General features: G+C 38.2%; 1 long non-coding RNA gene across 1 annotated transcript; it reads left to right on the forward strand.

Annotated features, from left to right (window-relative positions):
- Nucleotides 1-12,477: 12,477 nt before the first annotated feature.
- On the forward strand, nucleotides 12,478-19,093 carry LOC121800320. Its single transcript, XR_006050477.1, has 4 exons — nucleotides 12,478-12,614; nucleotides 14,276-15,268; nucleotides 17,976-18,031; nucleotides 18,908-19,093. It is a non-coding gene; the product is annotated as an uncharacterized LOC121800320 (long non-coding RNA).
- The last annotated feature ends 2,287 nt before the right edge of the window (nucleotides 19,094-21,380 follow it).

Raw genomic sequence — 21,380 nt, forward strand, 5'->3', positions numbered from 1 at the left:
AAATCTACATTATTAGTCGGTGTACATTATTAGCGTGAAAATCTACATTATTAAATGACACGAGGCATTTATCTAACCATTAGATGACAAAATTGTGGGGCTGAAATTCAGTTGAATGTTTGGACAATATTTACATGTTGAACTTGAATACATCCCTAGTCTAGAGCCTTTGTCCTAGCGGCAAGGAGCTTAGGCATTATTGCATGAGGTGCCGAGTTCGAGCCCTCTTGACATCAGTTGTAATTTCCTCCTATCTATAGTATATGAGTTTATTTGTAATTTCCTCCCTTATATAGGAGTTAATTTAAAGAAAAATCTTGAATACATCCCTATATATATATATATGGTTATGTTAGGTTGAGATTTTTTAGCTTCATTCAGAATTGAGATACATTTTCAACCCCTTATCCACAAAATTTTTGAAATGTCAACTGCAAGTAGATTATGTCAACTAAGGGGTATTATCGTCATTTTATTTCTATAATGGCGGAAAAATAAAAGTTGAAATGTTAATTGCCTGCACATCAAATGTCAACAACTTATAGCAAAATGTTAATAGCATGTCAATAGCCTGTATATAAAATGTCAACAGCTTGTCAACGACTTGTATAAAGTGTCAACAACTCAAAAAAAATTATTGTAATTAAAAAATAACAACGATTTTATCTTATTTTTTTTATTTGACACAAGTTCTGGCATCATGATCATACAACACATGTCAACAACCTGCATATCAAATGTCAACAACTTATAGCAAAATGTCAACAGCAGCTAGAAGAACCACGTCAGCGCCGCTGACTTGGTGTCTCTTCCGGCGAGGATAAAGCAGATCACGACGTCGATGATGAATTCCTTGTTGGATTAACCAGATTTGAGAAAGCTAGAGAGTAAATCCTCCTATTCAAGCATCGATCGCCGTCGCAGCTCCTATTCCTTCTCTCTCATTATTTTCTTCGCGAATTCACAAACCTCATCGATTTTCCCCGTTAGCTTCTTCTCCTTCCCCAAACCTAGGGCGTGATTGATCTTCCAGAGAAAAGTTATGTTTGAATTGAACCTCTCGCTGATCAAATTCAGAGCGGAATTCAGCCTCTGGCAACGACGGCAGCAAATACGCCGGATGGTATCCAAACGCGATCCGGCAGATATTCAAAGGAGAATCGCTGATTAAACATGATCCGAATTCTCGCGATTCTCGGCGCCTGCTCCTTCTCCTTGTTAGGATTGGTATACTAGCATGTTGCACGGATAGAATTGCTTGTATACAATAAACTCTACAATCCACTTTTAACCCAAGGCGAGAAGAATTAATTTTATCGCATTGGTGTTTGCTTATGCATTTATAAGATGTTTCTCAAACATTTAAATGTATAAGAAGCAAATAAGTCTAATTCTTCTGCATAGTAGACTAGTCGTGAACGACGTTCACAGAAGGTGACGTTGTCGGTCCTTTGTAGAAGAGAAATAGAATTCCACAACCTAGATAAGCTTTGGCTACCTATCTTGAAAGGTTGCAGTGTCAGTCCTCATGTTTCCTTACCTTAGGAAATAAACGACACTGGTGTGGTATAGCACTGAAGGATCTAACAGTTGAGATAAGTCTTTCTTGCTATTTACTGAAAGACAAGGTCTCAGTGATTGTTATTTCTTAATCATTGTTGATATAACATTGAGCATACGATATTGATTATGCACTACTTTGATTTATCAAATGGTGTGGATTTTTCGCAATCTAAGAATCCTGATATCTGGGGTAGTGGTGATTAATGTCTAAAGGTGCTAGTATTGTTATTGGAATGAATCGTGTGCTGGGTGAGTCCAGTTTGATAATATCCTCAAGAGGTGTTCGAAAAAGGTTTTATTATTCAGAAACCCGGCCGGTTGTAATTTATTCCAGAATAATAAATAAAGATTTTGAACTAGACAACTCTTGGAAAAAGATATTAATTAATTAAAGTCAAATAGTAGGCTGTAACATCCCAAACTTTTGTGACTCTTTAATTTATGTTTTTGAAATTTTCGAATATGAGACTTTTGTTCTATGTGATTAAGTGCTTTACGTGAAATAGATTGTCGTGGTTGATGTGGAATGATGAGCTTGAGTTTTTATATTTTTTTCCATTGAGGAAAAAAATAAATTAATAGGATCATGCATTTATTCTTTTTCGAGTCAATTCATTGAAATTTTCGACCCTTCCTAATTATTGAGATAGTATTTCATTTCTTGGATTTAATAAATTGTTTTGGGATTTTTCTTATCCAAATTAAATCCAAACCAATTGATCCCTAAATTGTATCACATGAAATTCGAACTCTAGCCTATTCATCTTGGGAGTTTCGAAAATCCCCTATTTAAAATGGGAGGATGGATTAATTTCTTTGATTTAATTAGGTGCTTTGTTGACTCCCTTCCTTTAAATTGAATCCAATTAAATCATGTCATATTTTATTTCATCTCCCAACTTAAATAAAGAGTTGAAACAATTCCTTGGCCTTTTAAGCCAAATTTTCGGCCCCCCTCATGATTTTGTAGGGGAGAATTTATTTGTTCCAATTTTGTGGAATCCTTTTTATTCAATTAAATACCATACTAATTTCCTATGTCTAATTAAATGGGGATATGAATATTTCCTTTTAATTCTTACCCATATCACACGCCCCATGATCCTATTTTTTCCTTGTGGAAATTTATTTAATTGTTACCTATTATATGTGAGTCTTTTCCCATAAAGAAATTACCAAATTCAAATCCTATTCTATTTAATTAAGGATTTAAATAATTTCCTTGTGCTTTCCTCTAGTTATTTTCGGCCCCACCTTATTTTCCTACTTGGAGATTTAATTTATTTGTTTCCTTGTATTCATTATTTTTATTTCCTATGTTATGAATATATTCTCCAAGTAAATACCAAATAAATTCCTTGTTGTGTGCTACATGGAATTTTCGAAATTCCTCCCTCCCCACAAGCCTATTTTATTCTTTTAATCGTGGGATTTATTTTATTGTATTTTTCTCACAATTACTTAATTAATTAAATATTAAACATAACCCTAGACTTCAAATACCACCTAAACAAACCCTAGCCCCCATTTCTCCCTCACAAAAATCGTTCCTCTCTCTCCCTCACTCTCACACGCCTCTCCCCTCCCTCTCTACAATCTCTCCAAAGATCCCCCATCAAATTCTTGTTCTTGCATCCGTTGAAGCTTATTTTTCCAAGAGTCTCCGACGAATCGCATCGTCTCTTGTCCCTACCGATCCGTTTTCATCAAAGAAGGTATAATTGCTTCACTTTCCCTCATCCTTTTCGTTTGAACCATGTTCTTGAGTCCTACATGCATGTAGTGGGTGTAGGATTGATAGATCGCAAAATTTAACGGTGGGAAAGTGTAATTTCATCAGAACTTTGATAGTTATGTGTTTTTGATTGAATTCATGTGAAGTTGGATTGGAATATTTGGTGAATGGTGTGAGTCTATGTGCAAACATGTTTATGAGAAACTTTTAAGCATGACTTTGTGTGTTTCAAGCATGAAAAATTGGTGTTTGTTCGATGGAAGAGGAAAACCCTATTTTCGAAACTATGAACCTGAAATCTGTGGCGTACGACTAGTAGCTTCTGATCTGTAATTGACCAATCAAACGATCGAATTTTGATATGAAATTTTTACTGAGTAAACTCCAAGGTGTTTTCTGTGTCTCGCGTGAATTTAAGCCCTTTTTGACGAAAACGGAAATTTTAATAAATTTTTGAAGTGGACTGCGCAAATCTGCCAGAAACTTGTGTTCTCGCCAAGAATGTTTCGTTTTCTGTTTGACCGACCAAATGACCTCTGACTGATGTGATTCTTGAACTATATGAACATTTGAAGTGTCTTCTGAGTCGTGTAAAATTTTCAACCTTTTTGGGCATTGGATATATTTATGGTGAATTTTTCAAATAAGCTGCGCTGTGCTGTCAGAAATTTTATGTTCCGACCAGAGAGTTTAGTGTTTCATATGGCTGACTAAATGACGTGATTTCAGTGTGCAAATTTGTATGGAGGAACTTGAATGTGTCTTCTGTGTTGTGACCAAAATTTAGCTTCATATGAGGTCAGGTGAATTTATAGTGATTTTTACAAAACGGTCGCACAGTTCTGCCAGTTTTCTGCCATAACTGTGTTTAAAAGTATTATATGATGCATGTATGTCCAAGGAACGTGTTTAATGTTGTGATCACGTGAGATAAGTTGAAATATATTACGGTGTGTAATTGAGAAAAACGATGAGAGAGAAACGATAGGACATGCATAGTAATGTGTTTTTGGTGGAAGGCTGACTTGTGTTGTCATTTACAAGGGTGATTGTGTATTCGTGAACTAGGGGAACGAGAGTTGCCATAAGTTGGGATGTGAATTGTTAAGCGAACGAGGTGGGCTTTCTTTTCAAAACTCTTTATTTTCCGAAAATATTACGTGGTGTTATAAGGGTGGTTTAACTGTTATGTCATGCCATGTTTTTGTTTGTGAGATTGTTGCCTGATGCCTAGTTCGTCTGAGCTTGCTCCGTTAGACTATATGGCTGTGTTGTGAAACGAATTCGGGTCTGAGTAGGGCCGCAAACCCTATCAGGCTGTGTACACTGGTGGGATCGTGAGCCGTCCTTGCTAGTCGGCCGGTCTCGTGGGCGAATAGTGTGGCCACACTTTCGTCGCACTGTGATATGATGATTGTGATTGATGGAATGATGTGAAAAGTGGGGAGATAAATTGTCTGGCCAGACTTGAAATGTTTTGTGTTCTCGTGATATTTTCTTGCTATCTAAAACTCGAGATCACTGGTATGGATGACATAATTATATTAAAAATGTTTTCGGCATGAGCCCATTGAGTACAACAAGTACTCAGCCCTGCATATTATTTTTTCTTATGTGCAGGTTGAGCAGGATGTTGCGGAGGATGTTGAGCTAGCCTTAGGATGCGTTGTGTCTTCATACATAGGCGTGATCCTTGACTCTCTCTTTAAACCTTTTTCCGCTGCTATATTATTAACTATATCTCAAGACTTAAATCGTTTCCGTATTGTGTTTTGATCATGTATGGTGGTGTTAGGTTTTAACCAAGTAATTACGTTTTCTTTGAAAATGGTGTTTTCCGTGAATTAAATTAAATGTTTTACTTTAGAAGTTATTTGGGTTTCTTAAAGTTAATTTTTCTCCGCTGCTTCTTTTAAAAGTTTTTTATCATGAGTCATTTCTAATTAATAGTACAATTTTAACCTTAAACTTTTTTTTTTTAAAACAAAAATGTTTTTTTTTTCTGCCTTTAAGTTAATTAAGTTTCTTTTTAAAGACGTTGTCCGTGCATGTTGGTCACGATCGCCGCGTTTGTGGTAACCCTAGTATGGGCGGTCGTGACAGAGTGGTATCAGAGTTTAGTGTTCGCTCTGGTCCGATAGTCTTCTTTTGTCTTAAGTATAGATTAGTGATTCCTTATTGACTAGAAGTGTCATGAAGGCTCAACATCCACAACATCACGCTCAACCAATGAAAGTGAGGTATATTTTATTTGTTGAAGGCATGAAATGGATGATGATATGATATGACGATTGACAAGTTTATACATGTGAATGAACGATACGCATGAGGATGAGTTGTAATGGGATGACTATGTGGGCATGTTTGCTGTGATAGCTTAAGCATATATTAAGTTCGTAAATATGATGTTGCAATAGCATGATCTCGTGGAATACAAGAATGACTGGCATGATAATTAAAGACATGTGTTGTATATACGAAAGTGATATTGATATGGCATGATTTTGGATGAGCATGAACTAGTAATGTTTTTGGATGTGTATCATGTGCGAGAACACCACGACTTTAGCATGAAAAGATATGAAGCCGTAAAATAATATTAAACATCAAACTACGTGACAAACATAGGGACTATCGTAAACAAACAATGTTATAAAATGCGTTTGAAAAAGAAACTTTCATTTTCGCGTAGATGGCACGAACTAAACGAACCGCGCTTAAGAGCAGTCTATATAGTGCCAGAATGCGACAAGCAATATACGATTACGATCACTTTGAGAGAGAAGAAGGAAAATCCTTGAGAGAGGTTGTCGCCCATTTTGAAACCCTATGGCGAGACGTCTGTGGGTACCATGTATCGGCCTATGGTGGCATAAGAAGACTAATCGAGTTGATGCCCGAAATTGGGAATCTTGGATGGAAACAACAGCCAGTCGATTCACGTGGTACAAACCAAGAAACCAGATGATGGCCGGTGACATGAAAGGTTTCCTGAAGGCCCTAACGTGTGCTTTGATTGACTCACGTTCCGAGCGACCACCGTCGACAGAAGAAGGGAAAGATGAAACAGTATGGGAAGACAAAGACGTGATCGAGGTTAAACCCACAGAGAAAGAGAAGCAGTACCACAAGAAGGAATGGTTCCGGGTTTTGAGGATGATTATGTGGACGATAGCATGGATATCGAAGAAGCCCTCCGCATGGTTGACGAGTATCACGTAGAAGAGGACCCAGAGGAAGGAGAAGACCCGGAAGAGGAAGAGGACCCGGAAGAGAAAGAGTATAACGATGAATAGTTAGATGCCGTTTTGTTTTCTTAAGTTGTTATGACGATGGCAGTAGTACCTTTTTGTTTCCGAACGAGTACTATGTTTTTCCTTTCCACCTTATCTATGGAAGTTCCACTTTTCGCATAACTTTACGTGCTTGTGTTTTATCGTATCGTACGCGTGCATGAAAGCAGTGGTGTTTTAATAACAATGAATATTCACAACGGTGCTAACCTGTGTTTTAGATCACCATGCCACCAAGACGTAGACGTGGTCCAAGAGTGGAGAACAATGTGGGGGAACAGACAGAGGGAAGTGTCGGGAATCCACCCCCTCCTCCACCACCACCTCTACCCCAACCAAATGAAAGGGAATACATCAAGGCCTTTCGGAAAGAGAACCCACCCAAATTTGATGGATTGGGAGAACCCCCGAAGGCGGAAGCATGGGTACGCCACCTTTAGCGTATCTTTGACTTTATGGGATGCACGGATAGGGAACGCCTGGCCTGCATGACTTATCAACTGACAAGACCCACTGATTTTTAGTGGGAAACCAAGAAGAGAACCATGGACCCCGCTCGCCGCGAGGCGCTTACTTGGGAAGAGTTTAAGGAAGAAGTTTACAACAAGTATGTTCCTATGAGTTATCGGAGGGCGAAGGTAGTGGAGTTTCGCACCCTAATACAAGGAAACATGACGGACACGGAGTACGACCGCACCCTATGTGAGATGACCCGTTATGCGCCAGAATTGGTAGACACAGACGAGAAGATGGCTGCGAAGTTTCGTTCCGGCCTTAGACCCGAGATAAGGGTAGCTGTGGCCAGTCGCAGGGGAATTCCTTATTCTGAGGTGTTGGGCTGCGCTCTAGAGGTGGAAGAAGCGCTGCCCAAGAATGAGAGGACAACAAATCCTACAACGTCCGCACCCCCATCGAACTTTAGAGACAAGAGGAAGTGGGATGGAAACCGAGCTCCTTTTGACAACAAGCGGCGTTTTTCCACTTTTCGGCAACCGCAGAACCATGGGCGCCAAGTTGTGCCACATCAGAGGGGAAACCCGCAGAGAACACCCTACTGTAATCGGTGTTCCAAGTATCATGTTGGGGAATGCAGAATTGGAGGCATTCGGTGCTATGCCTGCGGTGGAAATGGGCACATGTCTCGAGAGTGCCCAAATAACAACAATGGTGGAGCGAAGAATGGGCAAGGACAGAGGCCACCCCAACAGCCACAACCAATCCGACAAGTGGCCCCACAGCAAGCGAGGGCATATGCGCTAAGGGGAAATCAAGGGAAGGAACCCCAAGCCATCAAGGGCAAGAAGAATTTGGCAGGTATGAGAAAGCTCCAACAACTTCCTATTATCGTGCTGTTTGATACGGGTGCTTCGCATTCTTTTATTTCAATGTCATGTGTGAATGCCTTAGAACTCGTTATTGCTAAGCTTGAACCGAAATTGAATGTGTCTTCACCGGTTGGAGGATTGATTGATATTGTGAGAACTTGCTCGAACCTAGAGTTTGTGTTAGGAGAATTAGGAGTAGTGGCCCAACTCTTGCACGTTATGGTTTTGGAGAATGTAGACATAATCTTGGGAATGGATTGGCTTACCGAGAACCACACAACAATTCTCTGTAAAGAGACACATATTTCTTTTCAAGCCCCGGGCGAAAAGCCGACTATCTTGAATGGGATCTCCATGAATCGACAAAACTCCATAATCTCCACTTTGCAAGCAACTACGATGATAAGAAAAAGGCGTCCGGCGTATCTTGTGTACTTAAATGGAGAGGAAAAGATGGAGTTGAAAGTGGAAGACGTGGCAGTGGTGCGAGATTTTCCCGATGTGTTTCCCGAAGCTTTGCCAGGACCGCCGCCCGACAGACAAGTGGAGTTCACCATTGATTTGGAACCAAGGGTCAGCGCCAGTATCAAAGGCGCCATATCCAATGGCCCCTAAGGAGTTAGCCGAGTTGAAGGTACAGTTGCAAGAACTGTTAGACTTGGGTTTTATTCGACCCAATGTGTCACCGTGGAGAGCGCCAATTTTGTTCGTTAAGAAGAAGGATGGAACAATGAGGATGTGTATCGACTATCGTGAACTAAACAAGATGACCTTGAAGAATAAGTACCCACTGCCAAGGATTGATGATTTGTTTGACCAACTTCGAGGAGCGGGCGTATTCTCGAAAATGGATTTGAGATCAGGGTATCATCAACTAAAGGTCTGACGAGAGGATGTGCCCAAGACTGCTTTCGCACTCGTTATGGCCACTATGAATTCGTCGTGATGCCATTTGGGCTGACCAATGCCCCAGCCATTTTCATGGACTTAATGAACCGAGTTTTCCATGAGTATCTTGACAAGTTTGTGTTAGTCTTCATCGACGACGTGTTGGTATACTCGAAGAATGAGGAAGAACATAGATGGCATCTACAAACAGTGTTGGAAACGTTGCGAAAGGAGAAGCTTTATGCCAAGTTCAGTAAGTGTGAGTTTTGGTTGACTCGAGTGAACTTTCTTGGTCATGTTGTGACGGCAAATGGAATTCAAGTAGACCCAGCAAAGGTCGAGGCCGTGCAGAATTGAAAATCGCCGAAAACGCCAAGTGAAATCCGCAGTTTCTTGGGATTGGTGGGATATTATCGACGATTCATTGAGGGATTCTCTAAGATCGCGAGACCAATGACGCAACTACTAAAGAAAGGAATCAAGGTGGTTTGGACGCCAGAGTGCGAGGTGAATTTCCAACCATTGAAAGAGAAATTGACTACAGCACCAGTCCTAGCGGTACCAGAACCCGATAAGGACTTCGCCATCTATACGGACGCGTCAAAAGTGGGACTGGGATGCGTGTTAATGCAAGATGGGAAGGTAATAGCATATGCTTCCCGACAGTTGAGACCGAATGAATTGAACTTTCCGACTCATGATTTGGAGTTAGCAGCAGTGGTGCATGCACTGAAAATTTTGGAGACACCATCTCTATGGAGTGAGATGCGAAATCTATACGGATCACAAGAGTCTCAAGTATTTCTTCGAACAGAAGGAGCTAAACATGCGACAACGACGTTGGTTAGAGATTGTGAAAGACTATGACTGTGGTATTCACTATCACCCGGGCAAGGCGAACGTAGTAGCCGATGCTTTGAGTAGAAAGAACCAACCGCAATTGGCTTATGTCCTAACGCAAGAGGAAGCATTGATTCACGAGTTCGACAAGATGAGATTAGAGATAGTGAAAGCGCTCGAGATAGTAGAAGCAAGATTGGCGACACTAGTGATTGAGCCAGATTTGAGAACCAGGCTTATAGAAGCCCAGCGACGTGATGAGAAGTTGGAAGAGTTACGTGTGAAGGTGAGAGCCGATAAGCTTGATCATTACCGTGAGGAGGCGGATAATGCTTTGACGTACGATGGACGATTGTGTGTGCCGAGCGATGAGACGCTAAAAGATGAGATTTTGAGTGAAGCGCACGACACGCCTTACACTGCTCACCCCGGAAGCACGAAGATGTATCGAGATTTGAAGCAACGCTTTTGGTGGAATGGAATGAAAGGAGACGTGGCGTCGTATGTAGAGCAATGTCTAGCATGCCAACAAGTGAAGGCCTTACACCAACGACCATATGGGAAATTGCAACCACTTGAAATTCCCGAATGGAAGTGGGAGCATCTAGCTATGGATTTCGTCACGGGTTTGCCGAAGTCACAGAAGGGCAACACTGCAATTTGGGTGATCATCGATCGACTAACGAAAAGCGCAGACAAGTTAGCAAAGTTGTACGTGAATGAGATTGTGTGTTTGCATGGGGTGCCAAAGACCATTGTGTCCGACCGCGATACGAAGTTCACATCAAAGTTTTGGATGAGTTTGCAATGAGAATTGGGCAAGCAACTTAACTTCAGCACTGCTTATCATCCGCAATCGGATGGGCAGTCAGAGAGGACGATTCAGACGCTTGAGGATATGCTGCGAGCCGTGTCTTAGATCGAGGTGAAAGTTGGGAAACTGTTCTACCATTGGTTGAATTCGCTACAACAACAGCTACCAAGCGACGATCGATATGGCCCCGTATGAAGCCTTGTATGGCAGGAAGTGTCAATCTCCACTTTATTGGGATGAAGTCGGCGAGAGGAAGATGCTAGGCCACGACGCTATAAAGGAGATGACCGAAATTGTGCATCAAATCCTCGCAAGGATCAAGGAATCTCAAGATAGGCAGAAGTCGTATGCTGACGTGCGTCGAACAGAAATCAAATTCGACATTGGTGACAAGGTGTTCTTGAAGGTATCCCCGATGAGAGGAGTTGTGAGGTTTGGTGTGAAAGGCAAACTGAAACCGCGTTTTGTAGGACCGTACGAGATTATCGATGAAGTAGGTCCTGTAGCGTATCGATTGGCTTTACCTCCCAGCTTTGGGAACGTGCACAACGTGTTCCATGTGTCGCAGTTGCGCAAGTACGTGTTCGACCCCAAGCATGTGATTCATCAGGAGGAAGTAATCCTAACCCCCGACATGAGCTACGAGGAATGGCCCGAAGCAATCTTAGATCGGAAGGTACAAGAGTTACGAAACAAGTCGATATCGTCCGTGGAGGTGTTGTGGAAGCACCATGGTCCCGAGGAAGCTACGTGGGAGTTAGAAGATAAAATGAAAGAAAAGTTTCCCGAGTTGTTTATGTGAGACGATCAAATTTCGGGACAAAATTTCTGTTTAGAGGGGAAGGATGTAACATCCCAAACTTTTGTGACTCTTTTATTTATGTTTTTGAAATTTTCGAATATGAGACTTTTGTTCTATGTGATTAAGTGCTTTACGTGAAATAGATTGTCGTGGTTGATGTGGAATGATGAGCTTGAGTTTTTATATTTTTTTCCATTGAGGAAAAAAATAAATTAATAGGATCATGCATTTATTCTTTTCGAGTCAATTCATTGAAAATTTCGGCCCTTCCTAATTATTGAGATAGTATTTCCTTTCTTGGATTTAATAAATTGTTTTGGGATTTTTCTTATCCAAATTAAATCCAAACCAATTGATCCCTAAATTGTATCACATGAAATTCGAACTCTAGCCTATTCATCTTGGGAGTTTCGATAATCCCCTATTTAAAATGGGAGGATGAATTAATTTCTTTAATTTAATTAGGTGCTTTGTTGACTCCCTTCGTTTGAATTGAATCCAATTAAATCATGTCATATTTTATTTATTCTCCCAACTTAAATAAAGAGTTGAAACAATTCCTTGGCCTTTTAAGCCAAATTTTCGGCCCCCCTCATGATTTTGTAGGGGAGAATTTATTTGTTCCTATTTTGTGGAATCCCTTTTTATTCAATTAAATACCATACTAATTTCCTATGTCTAATTAAATGGGGATGTGAATATTTCCTTTTAATTCTTACCCATATCACACGCCCCATGCTCCTATTTTTTCCTTGTGGAAATTTATTTAATTGTTACCTATTATATGGGAGTCTTTTCCCATAAAGAAATTACCAAATTCAAATCCTATTCTATTTAATTGAGGATTTAAATAATTTCCTTGTGCTTTCCTCTAGTTATTTTCAGCCCCACCTTATTTTCCTACTTGGAGATTTAATTTATTTGTTTCCTTGTATTCATTATTTTTATTTCCTAAGTTATGAATATATTCTCCAAGTAAATACCAAATAAATTCCTTATTGTGTGCTACATGGAATTTTCGAAATTCCTCCCTCCCCACAAGCCTATTTTATTCTTTTAATTGTGGGATTTATTTAATTGTATTTTCCCCACAATTACTTAATTAATTAAATATTAAACATAACCCTAGACTTCAAATACCACCTAAACAAACCCTAGCCCCTATTTCTCCCTCACAAAAATCGTTCCTCTCTCTCTCCCTCACTCTCACACGCCTCTCCCCTCCCTCTCTACAATCTCTCCAAAGATCCCCCATCAAATTCTTGTTCTTGCATCCGTTAAAGCCTATTTTTCCAAGAGTCTCCGACGAATCGCATCGTCTCTTGTCCCTACCGATCCGTTTTCGTCGAAGAAGGTATAATTGCTTCACTTTCCCTCATCCTTTTCGTTTGAACCATGTTCTTGAGTCCTACATGCATGTAGTGGGTGTAGGATTGATAGATCGCAAAATTTAACGGTGGGAAAGTGTAATTTCATAAGAACTTTGATAGTTATGTGTTTTTTATTGAATTCATGTGAAGTTGGATTGGAATATTTGGTGAATGGTGTGAGTCTATGTGCAAACATGTTTATGAGAAACTTTTAAGCATGACTTTGTGTGTTTCAAGCATGAAAAATTGGTGTTGTTCGATGGAAGAGGAAAACCCTATTTTCGAAACTATGAACCTGAAATCTGTGGCGTACGACCAGTAGCTTCTGATCTGTAATTGACCAATCAAACGATCGAACTTTGGTATGAAATTTTTACTGAGTAAACTCCAAGTTGTTTTCTATGTCTCGTGTGAATTTCAGCCCTTTTTGTCAAAAAATGAGTTTTTAATAAATTTTTGAAGTGGACTGCGCAAATCTGCCAGAAACTTGTGTTCTCACCAAGAATGTTTCGTTTTCTGTTTGACCGACCAAATGACCTCTGACTGATGTGATTCTTGACCTATATGAACATTTGAAGTGTCTTCTGAGTCGTGTAAAATTTTCAGCCTTTTTGGGCATTGGATAAATTTATGGTGAATTTTTCAAATGAGCTGCGCAGTGCTGTCAGAAATTTTATGTTCCGACCAGAGAGTTTAGTGTTTGATACGGCTGACTAAATGACGTGATTTCAGTGTGAAAACTTGTATGGATGAACTTGAATGTGTCTTCTGTGTTGTGACCAAAATTTAGCTTCATATGAGGTCGGGTGAATTTATAGTGATATTTACAAAACGGTCGCACAGTTCTGCCAGTTTTCTGCCTTGTTAAAATAAATCTTATTTTCAAGTTTAAAAGTGTTATATGATGCATGTATGTCCAAGGAACGTGTTTAATGATGTGATCGCGTGAGATAAGTTGAAATATATTACAGTGTGTCTTTCCATCTTTGTGACGTATGTTAGGGTTGGGTAATTGAGAAAAATGATGAGAGAGAAACGATAGGACATGCATAGTAATGTGTTTTTGGTGGAAGGCTGACTTGTGTTGGGATTTACACGGGTGATTGTGTATTCGTGAACTCGGGGAACGACAGTTTCCATAAGTTAGGTTGTGAATTGTTAAGCGAACGAGGTGGGCTTTCTTTTCAAACCTCTTTATTTTCCGAAAATATTACGTGGTGTTATAAGGGTGGTTTAACTGTTATGTCATGCCATGTTTTTGTTTGTGAGATTGTTGCCTGATGCCTAATTCGTCTGAGCTTGCTCCGTTAGGCTATATGGCTGTGTTATAAAACGAATTCGGGTCTGAGTAGGGCCGCAAACCCTATCAGGCTGTGTACAATGGTGGGATCGTGAGCCGTCCTTGCTAGTCGACCGGTCTCGTGGGCGAATAGTGTGGCCACACTTTCGTCGCACTGTGATATGATGATTGTGATTGATGGAATGATGTGAAAATTGGGGAGATAAATTGTCTGGCCAGACTTGAAATGTTTTGTATTCTCGTGATATTTTCTTGCTATCTATCACTCGAGATCACTGGTATGGATGACATAATTATATTAAAAATGTTTTCTCAGCCCTGCATATTATTTTTTCTTATGTGCAGGTTGAGCAGGATGTTGCGGAGGATGTTGAGCTAGCCTTAGGATGTGTTGTGTCTTCATACATAGGCTTGATCCTTGACTCTCTCTTTAAACCTTTTTCCGCTGCTATATTATTAATTATGTCTCAAGACTTAAATCGTTTCCGTATTGTGTTTTGAACATGTATGGTGGTGTTAGGTTTTAACCAAGTAATTACGTTGTCTTTGAAAATGGTGTTTTCCGTGAATTAAATTAAATGTTTTACTTTAGAAGTTATTTGGGTTTCTTAAAGTTTATTTTTCTCCGCTGCTTCTTTTAAAAGTGTTTTTATCATGAGTCATTTCTAATTAATAGTACAATTTTAACCTTAAACTTTTTTTTTAAAACAAAAATGCTTTTTTTTCTGCCTTTAAGTTAATTAAGTTTCTTTTTAAAGACGTTGTCCGTGCATTTTAGTCACGATCGTCGCGTTTGTGGTAACCCTAGTATGGGCGGTCGTGACACAGGCTTAAATTAATTAATGGATATTTATATCTTAAACATGGGAAATAATAAATTAAAGAGGTAGAGCCCGAATTACTCATAATTTAGGATTGGACGGGCAGACAATATTGTTTTACTATAGTGGCTGATAATAATATTCTGTTGGACTTGTATTAAATTGGGGCTCAATTTAATTAGTAAAAGTCCAACAGGCTTGGCCCAAGTCCAGCCTCCATGGATCCCTAATCTGGCCCATAATAACTCTATATAAAAGGTGATTAGAAAGAAGATTAAGTGAATTTTTTTAACTCATAATTTCATGCTCCCTTCTAGGAGTGGACGGAAAAAATAGTTCTTCACAGAACTAGAGTTCTGTCTCCTTTCTAATCAAGTCCTTTTCGATTCTGACAAGCTTTGCCCACCCAAAGGTCGGATTCTGAGTTCGGGATACAGATTAGAAGGTTTGGTTGAGTACGAAGAACATCACGTGGAGAAGCCGCAAGCAATCGACGATACTTTGGAGAATTAGATCGGTAATTTTAATCCGTAGGAAATTCATGTTTTAGGTTTTAATTCCTTTTACATGATTTATGTGCGTTCTAGCATGCATTTTTGATTGTTTAACATGTAGTTAATTAATCCCATAATCGGTCAAATAGATCTGTATGTATGATTTATTTGTGAATTCATGACTTCCGTTGTGCAAGGGGCTCCAAACCCCACCACTCCTGTCGGTGTATTCTCGCCACTGGCTCCTCCGCCGTCGACTACCTTACCCTCGTCGTTCGTCTCTGCATCTCTATCCTTTCTCTCTCTCTCTCTCTCTCTACATTAACTGAGCCTCCACGTGTACGGTGGTGCAACTAGGCGATACATACTACTTCACACCGATGGCGGCGATGCGCTCCGACACCTCCGCCGGGAAGATGGCCAAAGCTCGTGCACAGGATCTGAAGTAAGCGGTTGTGGAAGAGGATTCATACTGTTCGGAGTGAGAGTTTTGACAGAAGGATCATAAATAAGCCAGTGCAATTACCATTCTGCCCTTTCATAATTAATTAATCTAAAAATCTTTTCTATGTGGCAAATTCTGGACCACCGATTTAATAAAAATGAGTTGCTGATAATGAATCTCAATTTTCAATTAGGCTAAAAAATCTCAATTGATACAACCATATATATATATATATGGATGTATTCATTTCCTTTTTGTATCTTTTGTTCTATTGTTCTTTTTAACCTCAGCCACACGATTTTGTCATCCGACGGTTAGATTGATGCCACGTGTCATCTAATAATGCAGATTTCAGTTGAATAATGCACACCGACTAATAATGCAGATCATCACAACCATCCAATTCAAAGATCCAAGGACTGTGATCTGATTGAAGATTGGTCTAAAAAGCTGCGAAGGACCTTAACACACCCCTATATATATATATATATATATATATATATATATATATATATATATATATATAGAGTCCCATTATTCACAAATCCACTCTTAAAGACCGAACCACCGAACCATACCAAATTAGGGTTTTTAGATCTAGTTTTTTATGGATGAGAGACACAAATTTATCAATTATTTTAGCCTTCATCACGAGCCTATTTTAATTCATCCGAAGGTAAATAAGTCATACTAACATGTTACGAAGATTTAACTTCATTCCAGTAGGTTTTTACTTCATTCCAGTAGGTTTTTACTTCATTCCAGTAGGATTATTACTTCATTCTAGTACGTAAATGCAGTTTCGCCGTCGCGTGCCGTTCTTTCTCTACAATTTCTATCACCACCGCCACAACGCTGATATGGTGTAATAAACACATGGGATGATGTAATAAATTATTGGAATGAAGTATGTGTAGAAGCATTGAAAGTCCTACTGGAATGAAGTAAAAACCTTATCCAATGAAGTAATAAAGTTTCTGAATGAAGTAATCAACGCACTTGAATAAATTACATTTTTTAATGTAAATAAAGTAAAAACTCAGATCAATGAATTCAAATGAAACATATGTTGAATCATTTCAAAACCTACTGGAAGAAAGTAAAAACATGTTGTAGTTTCAAGGTATTACGTACGGAATGAAGTAATAAACCTATACAATGAAGCAAAATGCGCTTGTAATGAAGACCGAAAAATTTACACAGCAGCACATCTTATCAAAAAAACTAGATCTAATGGCCCAGATTTGGTCTCTAGTTCGGTCTTTAAAATTGGTTCGACATTGATCACAACTCTATATATATATATATATATATATATATATATATATATATATATATATATATATATATATATATATATATCTATGTTAAAATGACAACACCTCTTAAAGTGACACTGTGACACCGCGTATCCAGCAAGAGTATAAACGCTAGAAAACAATCTATAGATTGTTGTCTAGTGTTTTGGATATTGCTAGCCGATAAAATTTACCCTTGAACATTTTTTATGATTGGCACATGGCAGCTGATTATTCGTCCACGTGTACAAATGATTGGCTAGGATGGTGGTATGGTGTTACTTTAAGAGGTGTTATAATTTTAACGCACCCCTATATATATATATATATATATATATATAGGAGTATTAAGGTCTTATTGCCCCCTTAGTGTTAAGTTCCAACTTAATATCAACCATTGGATTAAGATGTTAGACGGTTATGATGAGGCTTTGATATAGGGAACCGTTTTACATTATTAGTTGTAGTCTGTACATTATAGGGTTATAAATCTAAAAATACAATGAATCACACACATAATTAAGCGGGATTTTGAGTGACCTTCCAAATACTCACTATCTCTCACTCTCCAACCGCATCCCCTCGTCAACCCAAAATTCTCAATCTTCTCCCCACATTCCCAACCATTCCTAAACCCTATCTTCGATTTCCGCCATCAAATCCACGTTCCGCCGCCATTTCGGAGTTGAAGCCTCAATCCCTTCGCACGCGACGGTCTTTTTCCATTCGATAATAAGGTAGGTTTTAAAAGTTCCAATTTTTCGTGAATAGACACTTTGAATTGATGAATTTCACCATCGTTCGGCTGATTTTTCACGATTTTTCACAAATGTTCAGTTCATATATCCGTAAATCCTGAAATCGGGCTCATTTTTGTTAGTTTTGTCCATTGTTGAATTTCGTAGTTAATTACCAGAATACAATTGTGTAATTGTCGATTTTGTAAATTAAATCTTATTATGTTTTGATTGTTGGTTTGTCTGACAGAACATCAATGACAAAAAGAGGCAGACCCTTCAAAAGCCAACCTACCCAGACTGCAGGTGAGCAATCTATTGCATTTGCCATTTGTATTCATCGAGAAGTTGGTCATTATTGTAGTCTGTGGTGTATATGATGATTTTGTTCTAATATGAAACGATTGGTTTCCCAGAATTTGTGCATTATTTGTTTCTTGTGGTACATTATTAACCAATTTCTTGCATTTTCCATTTGTATTCATCGAGAAATTGTTCATTATTGTAACTGTGGAGTATATGATGATGTTGTTTTAATCTGAATCGATTGGTTCCCTTGAATTTGTGCATTATTTGCTTGATGTTGTACATTATTGACCAATCTCTTACATTTGGCATTTGTATTCATCGAGAACTTGTACATTGTAGTAGGCAGTGGTGTATAAGTTTTTGGTTTAAGCTACAACTATTAGTTCCCCTGAATTTGTGCATTATTTGTTTGTTGTTGTACATTATTAAGCAATCTATTGAACTTGTCATTTGTATAAATGGAATAGTTGTACATTATTGTAAGCAGTGTTGTCCATTATGTGTTTGTGATATGCTGTATCAATTGATTTCAAAGAAATATTGGAATTAAGTCGATGTTTTATTGATCGGTGTATTATTTGTTTATTTTTGTACCTTATTTATAAAGAAGTGTTCATTACAGTAGATTAATGTGATACATTACTGTGTCTTATTTTGGACAAATCATTTAGCAATTCATGGGCTAGGGTATAGTAGTCTCTATTGCATTCTTACACATATTAGGTTACATTATTCAGGTTAATTGGTATATTATTTGCTACTAATGTACTACATCATATGTGATGACATATTCATTAATTGATGTTGCGTGTACAATATTATCGTATATAACACTCTAAAATTTTTGAAACCGTGTTTTACACCGTATCAAAGCTACCAAGGGTAGACTACGAAGAGATGTTGGATGGTGTTGTTCCGATAGCAATTGCGCAGCGTTTCCGGCAGAGAATGGTAGAACAAAAAGAGAAGCACCCTAAAGTGCAAGCTGAAGTGGGTGAAGGGCCCAGTAGTTCAAAGAAAGGGAACCTCCTCTATTTCAGGAGGGTTTAATTGATTATTTGGTCGTTCACCATTTGTTGTAATTGTATGGTTGTTGTTTTTTTATGTATACATTGATTCTTTATTTAGTTACATTATTAACAGATTAGTATACAATAATTGATTGATTTTGTACATTATGCATGTCAAAGGATATATATACTACATTAGATTAATGTGATACATTATTGATAGTTCCGCTTGTGAGCGGGTAGTACAACCTAACCCATAGATTGCTAAACCCAAAGGGAAAGAATTCAATTTACTTTCAACATTATTCTCTTCAATCTGTACATTATTTACTGATCTGTGTACATTATTAAATACTATTGGTACATTATTGTAGCACCCCGAAAAATTTGCGACTTTTGTTTTCATTAATGTGGATGTTGAATGGGAATTTCTTTTATGAAATTTAATTGTTCGGGGTAATTGAGTTAATTATGTGAAATAAGTTGTTGTGAGATATGTGGAATAAGAGTGAATTATGTTCCAATGTGTGGATTAAATTAAATGGGATCATGCATATTTGTTCTAGCCAGTTTTGTTGGAATTTTCGGCCCTCTTACTTATTAGAAATAACATTTTCTTTCTTGGATTTAATTAATTATTCTGGGATATTTATCCAAATTAAATCCAAAACCAAAATACCCCTAATTTATTCTACATAATTTTCGACCCTTGCCCCATTCCTTGGGATTTTTAAAAATCTCCTATTGTTTAGGAGAAGGAATTATTTTGCAGATTTAATTAGTACTTTGTTTATTTCCTTCCTTGAATTAAAATCCAATTAAATCTCTCCGCATCCTACTTTAATTAGGATTTGACTCTTTCCATCTTTAAGACCATATAATTTTCGCCCCATATGCCTTTCATTTTCCTTGTGGGATTAAATTAATTGTTACCTATTTTATGGGAGTCTTTCCCACAAGAAATTACAAAATTTAAATCCTATTCCTACTTAATTGGAGGATTTAAATATTTCCTTTGACTACTCCCTATTTTACATGCCCCCCCCCTTTCCTACTTGGAGAATTCTTGGATTATTTTGTTACTACACGCCTATTTTCATTTAAATTGTGGAATTTGTTCATTGACTACTATTTTATTCTCCCACAATTTTAATTGTTTTATTTAATTGTGGGATTAATATAAATTTTAAAAACCCTAACCCTAACCCCTCATTTTCACGCCTCCCTCTCTCCCTCTCCTCTCCTACACGCCTCCCCCCTCTCAACAAATCCTTCACCAATTCCCTGTTCTTGCTTCGTTTTGGAGTTGGAAACTCAAGATTCATCGAAGAATCGCATCATTCGTCATTCCTACCGATTGTTTTTCAAGGGAAAGGTATACTTTGATTCATCCCTCTCATTCTTCCATTGAATCCATAATTTTTGAACCCCTCATGCATATAGTGAGTGGAGAATCGTAAATCCATGAATTATTTAGTTGGGAAGGATGGTTGCACAAGAATGTTTATGCGTGTCCATGTATGTTTGTGTGTGTGTAAGTGTGTGGTTGAATCTTTGGTGAATGTTACGTGTGATTATGAAATCATGGGTGTAATCTCGTTTTGAAGCATGAATATGTGTTGGAAGCATGAATATGTATGTGTGAATGTATAATAGACGAACTAGGGTCTGTGAATGTTGAGCATGAAAACTGTTGTGTACAGACAGTAGGTTCCGACGGGTTTTTGACCAATCAAACGATCTTATTTTGACCCGAATTTTTAACTGGATGCAGTTTTAGATGTCTTCTGTGTCGTGTCAACATTTCAGCTTCATTTGATGAAGGATGAATTTATAATGAATTTTTCAATTGAACTGCGCAGTACTGCCAGAATTGTGTGTTCCATCCAGTGAGTTTCGTTTTTGTTTTCAACGATCAAAAGACATATTTTGGTGTGAAATTTTAACTGAATAAAACTTTATGTGTCTACTGTGTGGTGACCAAATCTTAGGTTCATATGAGGTCAGATGGAATTTTAATAATTTTTACAAAAAGACTGCGCTATTATGCCAGATTCTGGTTTTTTTGAAATAAGCTTTGTTGACAAGTTTTGAGCGAATTACATGATACATGTGTGAATAAGGAACGTATCCTATGATGTGATTATGTGTTGCACATTGTTGTATGCTAGAATGTTCGTTTCGTTTATGTTGGTGAACATTTGGGATGGGCAATAAAAGAAAAACGATGAAAGGAACGATAGGGTATGCATGATAAATGTATTGATGGAAAAACTGATTGTGTTATGGTGTTGACAAGGGTTGTTATGCGTACATGGGTACGAAGAGCAAGGATT

The sequence above is a fragment of the Salvia splendens genome, chromosome 4 (assembly GCF_004379255.2).
Source record: "Salvia splendens isolate huo1 chromosome 4, SspV2, whole genome shotgun sequence".
In the NCBI taxonomy this organism is placed as follows: Eukaryota; Viridiplantae; Streptophyta; class Magnoliopsida; order Lamiales; family Lamiaceae; genus Salvia; species Salvia splendens.